The 14,027-nt window shown below is 36.5% G+C and overlaps 1 pseudogene; it reads right to left on the reverse strand.

Annotated features, from left to right (window-relative positions):
* Nucleotides 1–14,027, reverse strand: part of Chac2-ps3 (ChaC glutathione specific gamma-glutamylcyclotransferase 2, pseudogene 3) — an 80,986-nt pseudogene continuing 66,959 nt past the window's right edge.

Below are 14,027 nucleotides of genomic sequence, written 5' to 3' on the forward strand. Positions count from 1 at the left end.
CTATTCTGCGAAGATAAAAGTCTGCCTGTTTGGAGGAGTTGGTAACTGTGTGCCACTCAGTTTGTATTTTCCGTTTAAGCATTTCTTTACTGAATTTTCCAAGGAGAAGAGATGTTCCTCTGCATCTCTGGCACAAGTTTCTTAATAGAATCTACTTAAAAAAGGCATTCTGTATTTCTTCCACTTGGACCAGCTGCATTAAAAATTTGTTAAGCAATGTCTGCTAGAGGTGCAGGTGGAAGATAATTAGGATTGACACACATTCCAACATATAGAAAAACACAGAATGGATTTGATGTGGAATCATTCACATAAAAAATGAATGTCTAGGAATGTTGAACATTTCTTTTGGTGTTTCCAGGATATTCAACATTCCTCAGTTGAGAATTCTTTCTTTAGCTCTGTACCACATTTTTTAGTAGGGTTATTTGGTTCTCTGGAGTTTAACTTCTTGAGTTCTTTGTTTATATTAGATAGTAGCTCTCTATCAGATGTAGGATTGGTAAAGATTTTTCCCAATCTGTTGGTTGCTCTTTTGTCTCATTGACAACATCCTCTGCCTTACAGAAGCTTTGCAATTTTATGAGGTCCCATTTGTCAATTCTTGATTTTAGAGTATAAGCCATTGGAAATTCAGGAAAATTTCCCTTTTGCCTATGTATTCCAGGCTCTCCCTGACTTTTTCTTCTATTAGTTTCAGTGTATCTGGATTTATGTGGAGGTCCTTGATCCACATGGATTTGAGCTTTGTACAAAGAGATAAGAATGGAATGATTTGCATTCTTTTCCATGGTGACCACCTGTTGAACCAGCACCATTTGTTGAAAATGCTGTCTTTTTCCACTGGATGGTTTTAGTTTCTTTGTGAAGGATCAAGTGAACATAGGTGTGTGGGTTCATTTCTGGATCTTTAGTTCTATTTCATTGATCGGCCTACCTGTCTCTGCACTAATATCATGCAGTTTTTTTTTTTAAATCAGGGTTGCTCTGTAATATAGCTTGAGATCTGGGAAATGCAAATCAAAACAATTCTGAGATTCCACCCCACAGTAGTCAGAATGGCTAAGATCAAAAACTCAGATTTGATCAGCAGATTCTGGCAAGGATTTAGAGTAAGAGGAACACTGCTTCTTTGTTGATGGGATTGCAAGCTGGTACCACTACTGTGGCAATCAATCTGGCAGTTCTTCAGAAAATTGGCCATAATACCACTTGCAGCCCCAGATATACCACTCCTGGGCATACATTCAAAAGATTCTCCATCATATAACAAGGAGACATGTTCCACTATGTTCATTGCAGCATTATTTATAATAGCCAGAAGCTGGAAAGAACCCAGATGTCCTTCAACAGAAGAATGGGTACACAAATTTGCACAATGGAGTACTACACAAATATTAAAACAATGACTTCTTGAAATTCTTATGCAAATGGATGGAAATAGAAAATATCTTGAGTGAGGTAACCCAGTCTCAAAAGAACACACATGGTATGCATGATGAATGGATATTAGCCTAAAAGCTCAGAATACCAAAGGTCCAATTCATAGACAATATGACTTTCAAGAAGAAAGACCAAAATGTTGATGTTTCAGTCCTTCTAAAAAGGAGGAACAAAATACTCCTGGGAAATAGAGGGACTTGAGAGGAAGATAGGACATGGAGGAGAAAAAGGATCTGCCGAAACCAGTATGAAAGGAGACAGGGACGTTCTACAGGTCAGGAATTTGAACAGAGCTGTGTAGCAATGGGGACTGGGAAACTGGGGTAGCCACCAGCAAGTCGCAGATGTCAGGAAAGCAAGGGACTCTCAGGACTCAACAGGGATGAGATTTTCCAGATATCAGGAAAGCAAGGGTCTGTCAGGACCCAAAAAGGATAAGATTAGCTGAAATGCTCAAGAAAGTGGAGGAAAAAACCTGTAGAAACCATACCCACAGGTCAGCCAGGGCCTCCTGGTTGGGGATGGGACCACCCACGCTTCTTAAAATTTTAATCCAGATTTACTCCTGTCTAAAGGAAGTACAGGGACAAAAACAGTGGATCAGAGACTGAAGAAAACGCCAACCAGAGACCGCTCTACCTGGGAATTCATCCCATAATCAGCCACCAAAATCAGTCACTATTCCTGATGCCAAGAAGTGCTTGCTGACAGGAGCATGATATGGGAGTCTCCTGTGAGGTTCTGCCAAAGCCTTACTGATACAGATGAGAATGCTTGCAGCTAACCATGAGACTTAACCCAGGGATACCAATGTAAAAGTTAGAGAAAGGATTGAAGGAGCTGAAGGGGTTTGCAACCCCATGGGAAGAACAACACTATCACTAACCTCCAGAACTACTAGGGACTAAAATACCAACCAAAGAATACACCTGGGGGGAATCATGGCTCCTGACGCATATAAGCAGAGAATGACATTGTCTGGAATAATAGGAGAAGCCTTTGGTGAAGGTTTTTTCCCCAGTGTGGGAGAATGCCAGGGGGTTGAAGTGAGAGTTTGTGGGTGGGAGGAGGATCATCTCGATAGAAGTAGATGGAGGGGAATTGGAGAAGTGTGAACCAGAAATGAGGATATAACATTTGAAATGTAAATACATAAAATGTTTAATAAACACATGACTGTCATAATTCTGTAACTTCCTTTCTCTCTAAAGTCCAGGTACATTTTTAATTCTTCTTTTCCTACGCTTAGTTTGTAAACAAAATCCCATACACTAGGATTTTCAGCAAAGGTCACAACTCTTCCAGGCTTACCTGAGAGCCCATGCTGGTTAGTGCTGTCTTGCCAGAAACACTGGCCGTAGTTTGTGATGTAACCAACCAGCTTGTCCTGGTAGGGGAACTAAACCTTACAGATGAGCAGTAACCACACACAGATGTCTTTCTGGACCCTGACCTGCAGCACCTGGGATTCTGAACTGGACTGCTCACGGAGGGACCAACTTAGAAGCTAGGAAAATTAAGTAGGGATGCCTTTAAATGTGCTCCATAAAAATTTAAAAATTCTCTCTCTCTCTGTCTCTCTCTCTCTCTCTCTCTCTCTCTCTCTCTCTCTCCCTCTCTACACACACACACACACACACACACACACATACACCTCAGGAAAAAAATAGTTTCAAATGATATTCATCTAAATGAATTAAGTGAAATTTTACCAGCAACACATGGAAACTTCTTTACAATAGCACACATTTTGTAACACTAAACAAACTTTAACAATTTCAGAAAATATAAAATAATTCCATGTTTTCTACCTACCATTATGCAACAACATTTTAAATTGGCATCAAACAACTCTGCAGTTAGTACATAAACATACGATAATTACCACCTTACTATGGAAAATGATTAAGTCAAAAAAATTAAGAAAAAAAATAAAATTATTCCTCATCCACATAAAAATAGAAACACAGCAAATCCACAAGGTAGTTTTGATTGGAAAATTGATGTCCTACATGCTTATGTCAAATAATCAAATCAAATCAAATATAGTACAAGGAAATGACTGAGTACAACTAAAGAATTTGGGAATGCAGGAACCAAACCCAAATCCCAAAATTGTATACAGTCCCACCACAAATATAAAGAAAGAAAGCAATATAAAGAATCAAAGTTTCTTTAAGATAAACAAGAGTGACAAATTCAACTACCCAAAAGGAAGAAAGACATGAACTAATCAGGAATGAACAAGAAAACAATATAATAAACTTCAAAAACTCAGAATATTATATGCAAATACCTTTACAACCTACACTCAATTGTAATGTAAATCTAAAAGTGATTAATAAATATCTAGATATGTCCAAATCACCAAGCTAAACAGAAATATTCAACCCAAACCAAACATAACAATAAATATTAAAATCAAAATACATATTAAAACAGCAATAAGAAGCATTTCAACTAAAAAAAAATTTTACACATAAATTTAGAGAGGACATCTACTAGAGTGTAAAAATAATCTACACCTAATACTTCTTAAATTATTAAAAAAAATTGAAAGAGCAGGAAACACCCAAATCCATTCAGTAAAACCACTGTTGCTCTCCCACCATAATCAGGTAAAGACACTAGAAAAATCTGCAGACTAATATCCTCATTTAGATAAACATAGATGCCAAGAGATGCAAAAATCCTCAATGAAATACTAATATACAGAATATAGGTATGTGTAAGGTCATCCATCAAAGTCAATTTGGCTTTACCTTAGGAAGTCATGGATGGCCCAATACACATACGTTAAAAAAATTAATAGATTATAAAATTTTTCATAATGTCAATACACATGAGCATTGTAACATGGGCAGCAAAAACCTTTGACAAATGTTAACATGCTGTCACTATAAAAGTCCTGAGAAAGGTAGGATAATGATAATGATATATGTGTCAGACTCACATCAAATATCTTAAATGAAAAAAGAGTGGAGCAATCTCATTAAATTTGGGATGAGACAGGAATGTCAACTACACCTTCTTCATTTAATATAGTACTAACTAAGGTGATAAGTAACAAAATGAAATTAAATGGGTATAATTATGAACAAATGTAGTCAAACTATTTATTCTTTAAAAAAAAGATGTTATGGTATTATTCATAAACTTGAATTACCCTAGATGCCTAGAACAAACGAAACTCAAGACGGATGATCAAAAACGTGAATGCTTCACTCCTTCTTTAAAAGGGGAACAAGAATACCCTTGGCAGGGAAGAGAGAGGCAAAGATTAAAAAAGAGACTGAAGGAACACCCATTCAGAGCCTGCCCCACATGTGGCCCATACATATACAGCCACCCAATTAGACAAGATGGATGAAGCAAAGAAGTGCAGACCGACAGGAGCCGGATGTAGATCGCTCCTGAGAGACACAGCCAGAATACAGCAAATACAGAGGCGAATACCAGCAGCATACCACTGAACTGAGAATAGAACCCCCGTTGAAGGAATCAGAGAAAGAACTGGAAGAGCTTGAACGGGCTCGAGACCCCATATGTACAACAATGCCAAGCAACCAGAGCTTCCAGGGACTAAGCCACTAACTAAAGACTATACATGGACTGACCCTGGACTCTGACCTCATAGGTAGCAATGAATATCCTAGTAAGAGCACCAGTGGAAGGGGAAGCCCTGGGTCCTGCTAAGACTGAACCCCCAGTGAACTAGACTGGTGGGGGGAGGGCGGCAATGGGGGGAGGGTTGGGAGGGGAACACCCATAAGGAAGGGGAGGGGGGAGGGGGATGTTTGCCCGGATACCGGGAAAGGGAATAACACTCGAAATGTATATAAGAAATACTCAAGTTAATAAAAAAAAAAAAAAGAGCTCAAAATTTCCAATAGAAAAAAATGTGAGAAAAGAAAAACAATTTAATCAAAGTTGCAGAATAATCAACTTACAAATATAATATACCCTTTCTCTATACAAAAATTAACTGAGAAAGAAATTATGGTCACACTCCCATTGACAATAGACTGGAAAAGAACAATATATATCTAACTGAGAATGTGAAAATGCTCTACAGTAATGAAAACATCAAATCTCTGAAGAAAGTGATTGAGAAGCACACAGGAAGAACATCAATATGGACTAACCAGACTCCTCAGAGCTCACAGGGACCAAACCACCAACCAAATAGTATACATCAAAGTATCCATGGCTCCCACTACATATATAGCAGAGGACTACCTTATGCAACATTAGTGGTAGGGGAAGCTTTTTGTCCAGTGGAGACTTGTTGACCCAGGGAGGGGGATGAAAGAAGGCTGAGACTGGAGTGTGTGTGTTTGAGGGGGGAAGCGCCTTCTTAGAGGCAATGGGGAGAGAGAATAGGGTGGGGGGGCTTGTGAAGGGAAAGATGAGGAAAAGGGACATTTGAAATGTAAATAAATAAAATAATTAATAAAAAGAAAGAAAAATATCCCATGTTTACTAATAAGTACAACTAATAGTATGAAAATGTGCATCATACCAAATATAATTTACAGATTCCATGTAATTTCAATACAACTCTGAAAAGCATTCTTTCCGTTAGGGTAACATGACCACCTTCCTTCTGCCTTGGACAGGGGCCTTGGCCCTTTCTTTTTTCTTTTTTTTTTTCCAGAGCTGGGGCCCGAACCCAGGGCCTTGAGCTCTCTAGGCAAGCGCTCTACCGCTGAGATAAATCCCCAACCCCCCAAAGCATTCTTTCTAGCAATAGAACAACATCATTCTGAAATTTACATGCATGCTGAAAAGATCCCAGATAGACAAGGAAGTCCTCACTGAGAATAATAGAATGATTCTAAAGGGACTGCTATTGCAGATTTAAAGATATAATAATGAACAGAAAATGCATAATGAATTAAAAGAAGCATAATAAAGACCTATTGAATTTTGAGGGCCAAATATCTGGACAAGGCTTAGCTGTTTCTCTGTAAATCTAAGGCTCAGTTCTTATCTGGACACGTTTTCAACCACACACACATTGTGACCACATTGATTCCTTGTAGTTTTTAATCCAAATCCTTCAGTTTCTCATTTAGACCACAAATGTTGTTTCTTCAGACTTCCTAATCTTTTCAGGTAGTCTGCTTACTTTCTAGTACCTGCAAAGTCAGCAGAGGAGCATGGTGGTAACCAGTGTGAATTTACATAATTAACAGTCACAATACAATGCCATTCTCTTTGTCAACCCAGAGCACCATCTGTGTCATTACTTGGTAGTTAAAAAAAGTCACGTGTTCTTCCCACACTCAAAAGCACACAATAAGAAAAGGTATGAATACACAAGTAAAACTGCCTTATTGCTAACCTTACATTTTGTCTGCCAAATCCCATTTAGAGTGAGGAATGAGTGGGTCACAGAAAAAGGGTAAGAAAGACAAATGGATGAGAACACAAGGCCAACAATCAATATACTGCCACAATGTAGTAGTGTCAGGAGACAGGGATGGTCTCATTAGTGAGGAGTGTTTAAAACGTATTTCTGTGAATTTAATATTTGCACTGAGATAAACTAACAGAAGAACCTGTGGTTTAAAAAATAAGAACTTCTCAAATTTGGAAACTATCTAAACTATGGGGATACTGAAAGTGTAGGAGTAAGTCTTAAAATGAACTCTTGCTCAGTCTATTTTCAAATGATGGTTTGGGCACTAAGTCTTTCCTTATCTTCCAATTAAAGTGACTGCTTAAATTGCTATAGCAGGAAACCTGTCTTCCAGACAAAGTGTACCAAGTGGCTAATGAGGTGAATAGAAGATCATGAGAGGAAACACCAGGAATTTATGCCTGACGGAACTTTTCTCTGTCTGTGATGTCCAAAGAGCCAGGGGAGATAATATATGAAAGATACAGGCCTCAGAATTTCCTGAGAGAAGGCAAAGGCCAGGGATCATGTATTAGGTCATGCTAGTAAAGGAAGACACTTTGCTCAGACTGTGGTACGTAACCATGGAGACAAGAGGTTAATCGACTGGAGAATCTGATGGCTGCTATATCGAAGAGGCAATTAAAAAAAATAAAATAAAAGTCAGAGTCCTTGGACAGATCCAGAGGACTGTGGAAGAGGGGAAGCCATGCTATCAGTTTCTTAGAATGCACAGTGGGAAGGGTAAGCTCAATTCTGGGCTCAAGCAGGTGGTAACAGTACCTACCATGAATTATTGCAGCATGCTGATTTTTGTATTTCCATTAAAGATGTCTTTTTCCTTAGGTACATTGCATTTTAAAACATTAACAATAAAAATTGATCAAATATATACAGATAATTTTTGCCCCAGTATACATTTCTTTTTTTTTTTTTTTTCGGAGCTGGGGACCGAACCCTTGGCCTTGTGCTTTCTAGGCAAGCGCTCTACCACTGAGCTAAATCCTCAACCACCCCCAGTATACATTACTAAGCACTTGGCACATTGGAGATTTTCCAAAAAGTGATGACCGCTATTAGCACTTATATTATATTACAATTTTCTTCAAGATGTTAAAACAAATGGACTTAAAGAGGTATTCTTTAACAATTTATCAACCACTAATTTTATAAGCAATTTGGCAAATCCTTATCAACTCTCTAACAGAGTTACTAGGCCCTCACACTTATATGCTAAGACATAATAAGGTGTTCTTGTAGAGTAAGTAAGGACCAGGTAGTAGTAAACATTGTTTAATAACTAATTACTATACTTATGACTTGTATATAAAGTTTTATTGTAGGCCAAGCCAAGTGCATTGCTGTTGATTATATTTATTGACTTTCCAATAGTAGGTAGAGAAAATAAAAGCCATATATGTTGAGGGTCTTTGCTATATTACTAATGTAACTGGCATAATCAGAAATTATATATATATATATATATATGTGTATATATATATATATATATATATATATATATATACACATATATCTTACATGGACAATCCCATCAAATACCAATTGTGTGAAAATCTTAGAGCTATAGAAAAGCAGAGGAGGTAGAGTCTGCTTCGTCTCCTCCATTGGTTGCTTAGTTCATCTCCACAAACATGTGTGTGTGTGTGTGTGTGTGTGTGTGTGTGTGTTTGTGTGTGTGTTATTCCTTCCAAATAAAAGTATAGTGTCAGAGTTACAGAGTTTCAGAATTTCTGAAAACTACTTACTGAAACAGCACATATTTATTAACTCTGCTCTACATAATGAAGGGATATTTGCAGAATAGCTGAGAATGACAGACAGCTTTGAGTAACTTGTGCTGGATTGGGGAGATTATCTTATTTTAAAATGAATATTCACTCTTACATTATGAGTAGATTCACCACATATATTCATTTAAATAATAAAGAAATAACCTCATAGTATGATTATAACAGTGAAATTGGGGTGATGATGCTGAAGAGATAGCTCCACAATTAAGAGCACTTGTCTTTCAGAAGACCAGAGGTTTGTGCTCAGTATTCATATCAGATATTACCTATAACACTATCTCAATGGTTACAGTCTTCTGACTTCCGGACATACCACCATGCATGGTGCAAGCATATAGAACTAAATAAATAAAAATAAACTTTTAAGAATAATAACAACTTGCTAAAGTTTTCTTAAGAATATACTGATAGTTCTAATAACAATGGTAGAGCAAGAGAAAATAATGTTCCTATAAATGTAGACATGACTTGCTTAGTGGCACTGCGCCTGCAATCTCAGGTATTCTTTAGTATGAGAAGGGGAAAATCAAACTTTAAGTCTTGCCAGGACTAAATTCACGAAAAAAAAAAAGTCTGCCACATAACAGGTTACCATATTTGGTTACGACTGCATTTTACCTACGTTCTTGAAACAACAGTCTAGTGAAATCACGTAGGAAAAATAGCAAATAAGTACATTCTCTTTACATAAGTAATTCAATTTCTCAATAAATCTTAGGAAACTTCCATGCTTATTTAATTAATATTTTTACATTATGTACATGTTTGTGTGTGGAGTTAATTATGTACACATATATACCAAGTCCTGAAAAAGTGAGAAAATGGCTTCAGTTCACCTGTAGTTTGAGTTATATTGGGTTTCCAATGTGTACACTAGAATCCAAACATCGTCTTCAAATGTAGTTCTCCTGCTCTTAGCTGCTAAACCTTTCCCTCTAGATCTGTCACCCTTCCCTCCCTCTCTCCCATTTACATTTGATTTTCTTTTTCTCCTATGTATATGTTTATTAGCAGGCAAGCATACTGGGATGTTATAAGGTGATTTTTTTGTGTCTTTTGTATTTTGTTTGTTTGTTTTTCTGTTGTGAGAAAACACTGACCAAATTACTTTTCAGGAGGAATGTATTTATTTGTGTCACAGTTTGTAGTCTTTCCTCAAGGGAAACCAGGGTATCTGTTCAAAAAAGGATCCTTGTAGCAGAAACTGAAGCAGAGGCCAATGAGAAAATTATGTTTGGCTGTCTTTGATATGAACACTAGCCCAACTTTATAAAAGTGATAATGTCCACTCTGAAGTGGGCCCTCTTACATAATTAGTATTTAGATATCATGTAGCCATGGTCACACATCATTCTGAACAATGCAATTTCTCATTCAAAGCTTCCCACTTCCAGACAACTCTTGATCTTTTCAAGTTGTTGGTCAAACTAATCAGTATGTAAAGAAATGCAATATGGCTCATAATGTAAAAGTACTTGCCATATAAGCATGATGACATTGAATCTCTAGGCCATATTTTATGTGAATGCACAAACTTCAGGATTCTGGTGGTGAGCATTTGTGATGGCAGTAGTACTATAATGTGATGGGAAGCATAGACAGGAGAATTGCCCTAGAACTACTTGGCCAGCTATTCTGGAGTATACTCCACTGCAAAAGCAACAGAGAGCCTATGCCTTAGAAGGTGAAAATTGAGAGCTGAATTTCTAAAATTAGCCTTTATTATTGGAAGAACAAAGGTCCTTCCAACCATAAAGCATCAGGGAAACACAAAAACTAATCATGCAGGTTACCTTTGCAAAGTCAAAGATATAGTAACTATTTTACTCCCAGAAAATTACATTTGGCAATAGATTTTGTTAATTATCTGTGTTGCTACCTGTAGAGTCTGATCTCACCCAAATTCCTCACAACTTTTATCTCTGACATCTTCCCTAGGCTTTATCTTTAAATTTATTTCTCAGTCAAAAGGTCCCATCCACAAGGGAAATGTCACATGCACCTTATAAAATAAACGACTTCTACAATATCTGTGTGACAGAGAACAGGTCAAATTTTTTCTTAGTTTCTTACAATAATACATTCATCCTAAGAAATGAGATAATGTACATTTGAGTTGAGTTTCTATGTATCCCTGTGCACCTGGTATTTTATTAAACTGGTTAACTCAGTTTAAATAAACAAACTGTTGTCAGACTGAAAAAATTTTAACCAGCACTACATCAGGCTGAACAAGATTTTCTATCTTGTCTCACACAAATCGCTGTAATGATTGCAGGGATTCCCACAATTCAGTACTCTGATAAGATGCGTATAATGCAGTTGCTGTGATCAAAATGCTACTTACACAGACATGTTCACTTTGTATAAATTGTTTTGACAGATCCTTATGGTTATTGTACTTTTCTTTAGACAAAAGTTTAAATAAAATATTCACTTAAATGAACATGGAAAGATGGCTCAGCATTTATTTTTAATTTATTTTTAATGTTTTTGTATGGAGGTATTTATGACCACATAAGTGCAGGAACCTGAGGAGGCCAGAAGAAGACTGTAGACCACTATAAGTAGAGTGATTCCAATGTGGCTGCTGATAAATGAACTTGGGTAAGACTGCTTACTGGGTTTGCATAGGGATGTCCACACAAATTGCTAGTACCTATTAAAAAAGCTGGAAATGACTTGATAGGTGTACAAAAATATATTTGCTAGTGAGAACTTAGAATCTTTTGTGAAACTTCACAGTTTCAGGAAGTCAACTCAAACTGTATAAGTTCATTAAGATATAGACTTCTTTTCTGATTAATTTTTCTCAGTAATATTTTTTATTTGTCAGTTCTTTGAAACGAAGCTTTAAATAAATTAACAACTCAGCTGATCACACATGCTACAGAGAAGCTGATAGTAGGAGTGGTAGGGATTACAACTGGTACAGTGTATTCACTAGAATGTCATATTGAAGGGAAATTTTAAAGATGACCTAAAATAATGAGGAATAAGATGTTTGGACATGAAAAAGACAAATTGCTTAGTAGACGAAAAAGGCAAATATGCAACACTGTGGTAGGCTTGTGGATTCCAAAGTACAACCAAGTGTTTAGAGAAGGATAATTGGGGAGGAAAGTGGGAGTTGATGAGGTCAGGGAAACAAATGATTTAGGTCCAAGGGACTCACAGGTCAGCATAAGGCTTTCCTTCTTCATAAGGAGTGAGTTGGGGAGTTTGCTGTGAAAGATTAGAGGTGGGAATAGTTAAGGATTGACGGGAAAGTAACTCGATCACTTGGGCAGACTGTGTTGAAAATGAAAGCAAAAAATCTTTGAGGCACACTTATGTAATCTCCAGTACTGTCTATAACAGGAGAACCTAAGGACAGAGGGTAACTTGTGCCTCAGAGAGATATAAGGATTGTATGGCTGAGATTGGGGAGGATAGTTGAATGGGTTTACTATCAAGTCAGCTGAAGCATACTAGGATAATTTAGGAAAACTCCCAGGATGGCTTTGAGTGATGAAAATGGAACCCAGAGAAAATACAGGCCAGTGTAGTAGAAAGGGTCAGTTCTGGATGTGAATTGAAGATGCCACTTAGATGTTCAAGGAAAAATGTTCAAAAGGTAGTTAGGTGAGTATGTCTAGGATAACCCCAAGCCCTAGAATGAACATTCTAATTTTAGTTCCATTTGCATATAGATTATATCTGAAGCCTAGAGACTTGATGGAATAATAAAAGAGATGACCTTGGAAAGGGTAAGATAATGAGTTTGAGACTCCTCAAGGTATAATCTTTAGCCCTGACCTGTAAATCCATTGACTGACAACCCATGATTTTAGCTGTGTTTACCTGGAGATGGTTGGGCAAAATTATGGGAACATGCAACAGAAAGCACAGTCAAGAAAAAAGGCCTTGCATGCCGACATCTGGTTTCCATCCTTTACTGCCAAAAGAAAGAATATTCAGATAGCACAGATAAATCCCAAACTGCCCACAGAGACAGTCCATACTTCCCTTAGGATGCCTCAAACAGAAATTTGAAGGACAACACATAAACTATGAATCCTTAGGCCAAGATGATTTATAACCTTTCAGATTGTTGAAAGTCTCTCTCATTGCTAAATTCAAAGAATTTCCTTCACATATCCCCCATTTAACTTTGTTTACTAAAGAAAATCCCTTACCTTTTAAATCTTTTAATGAATTACACTCTTTAAATAATGTGACATACTAAGTCACATTTTCTTTACTCACTGTAGATGTGACTATTTGGTCTCTCCTATGAAAGTCTTTAAAAAAAATTAGACAAAAACACATACTTTTGAAGCAAAAACAACTAATGCTTGGGGAAATAATTGCTATTCTTTTTTTTTTTTCATCTACCATTGAAAAATCTCTGTGGCTTTCCCATTTACTCCTCTTCTCCTTTTTCTTCTAATTAAGGAAGTAGGAATAGCAAAGTAGAAAAAGGAGGCAATTATTAATCTGAAACTCTGACAAAACCATGAAATATTTCAATTTGTACATATTTTTGTCTTATTTCCAAAAATATTTCTTTATTTATTTCAAATTAAATCAATTCTGACTCCAGGCCATTTGTCAAAGTTAAAGAGGAACAAGTTTCTTCTGTGTTGGGACACTCTTACCTTGTTAGGCATCATTTCAGAATCCCTAAAGGCTATCATGTTCTGCAGCTATTAATTCATACCCTCTGATATTTTTTTCCTTTAGTGGTATATAGCAGTAGGTCTTTGTATATTATTAGTTTCTTGATTCTATCTGCATTCTTATTTCTGTATCAAACTTTCACAGTGTCACTATCAATAAAATTAAGAGACATTTGGGCTCTGGTGTAGTCTTCCTACAACACAGTCTTGCTACATGATTTCTTGTCATATTACTGTGATGTAGAATTTGGAGTAAAACACAATACTCTCTGATCTAGGTATTTGTTCTCTTTGGAGATGTTTTAAAAGGTTTTGTATCAATTATATGTATATGTTAGACTATGTATCTCTATATGCATATATTATATATGGATATATTTATTATGTATACACATATACATATAAATGTACAGATATGTGTGTATTTATCAATATACACAGCATTTTAAATATCTCTGTACATGTATGCATAATCTATTCTATGTATCATCTATCAGTCCTCAATGTATGTATGTATAATCTATCATTTCTATCTTTTATGTATCTATATCATTTATCTGTCTAACATATTGATCATATAGTGTGTGTGTGTATGCGTGTGTGTGTGTGTGTATGTGTAAAATCTATCCATCTATGTTTAATTATCATTATCTTTGTCTCTGTTGATCTCATCTATTTCATCCCCATTTATCTATGCTAACTTGGTTC

Source organism: Rattus norvegicus, chromosome 13 (genome assembly GCF_021556685.1).
Source record: "Rattus norvegicus strain SHRSP/BbbUtx chromosome 13, alternate assembly SHRSP_T2T, whole genome shotgun sequence".
Classification (NCBI taxonomy): domain Eukaryota; kingdom Metazoa; phylum Chordata; class Mammalia; order Rodentia; family Muridae; genus Rattus; species Rattus norvegicus.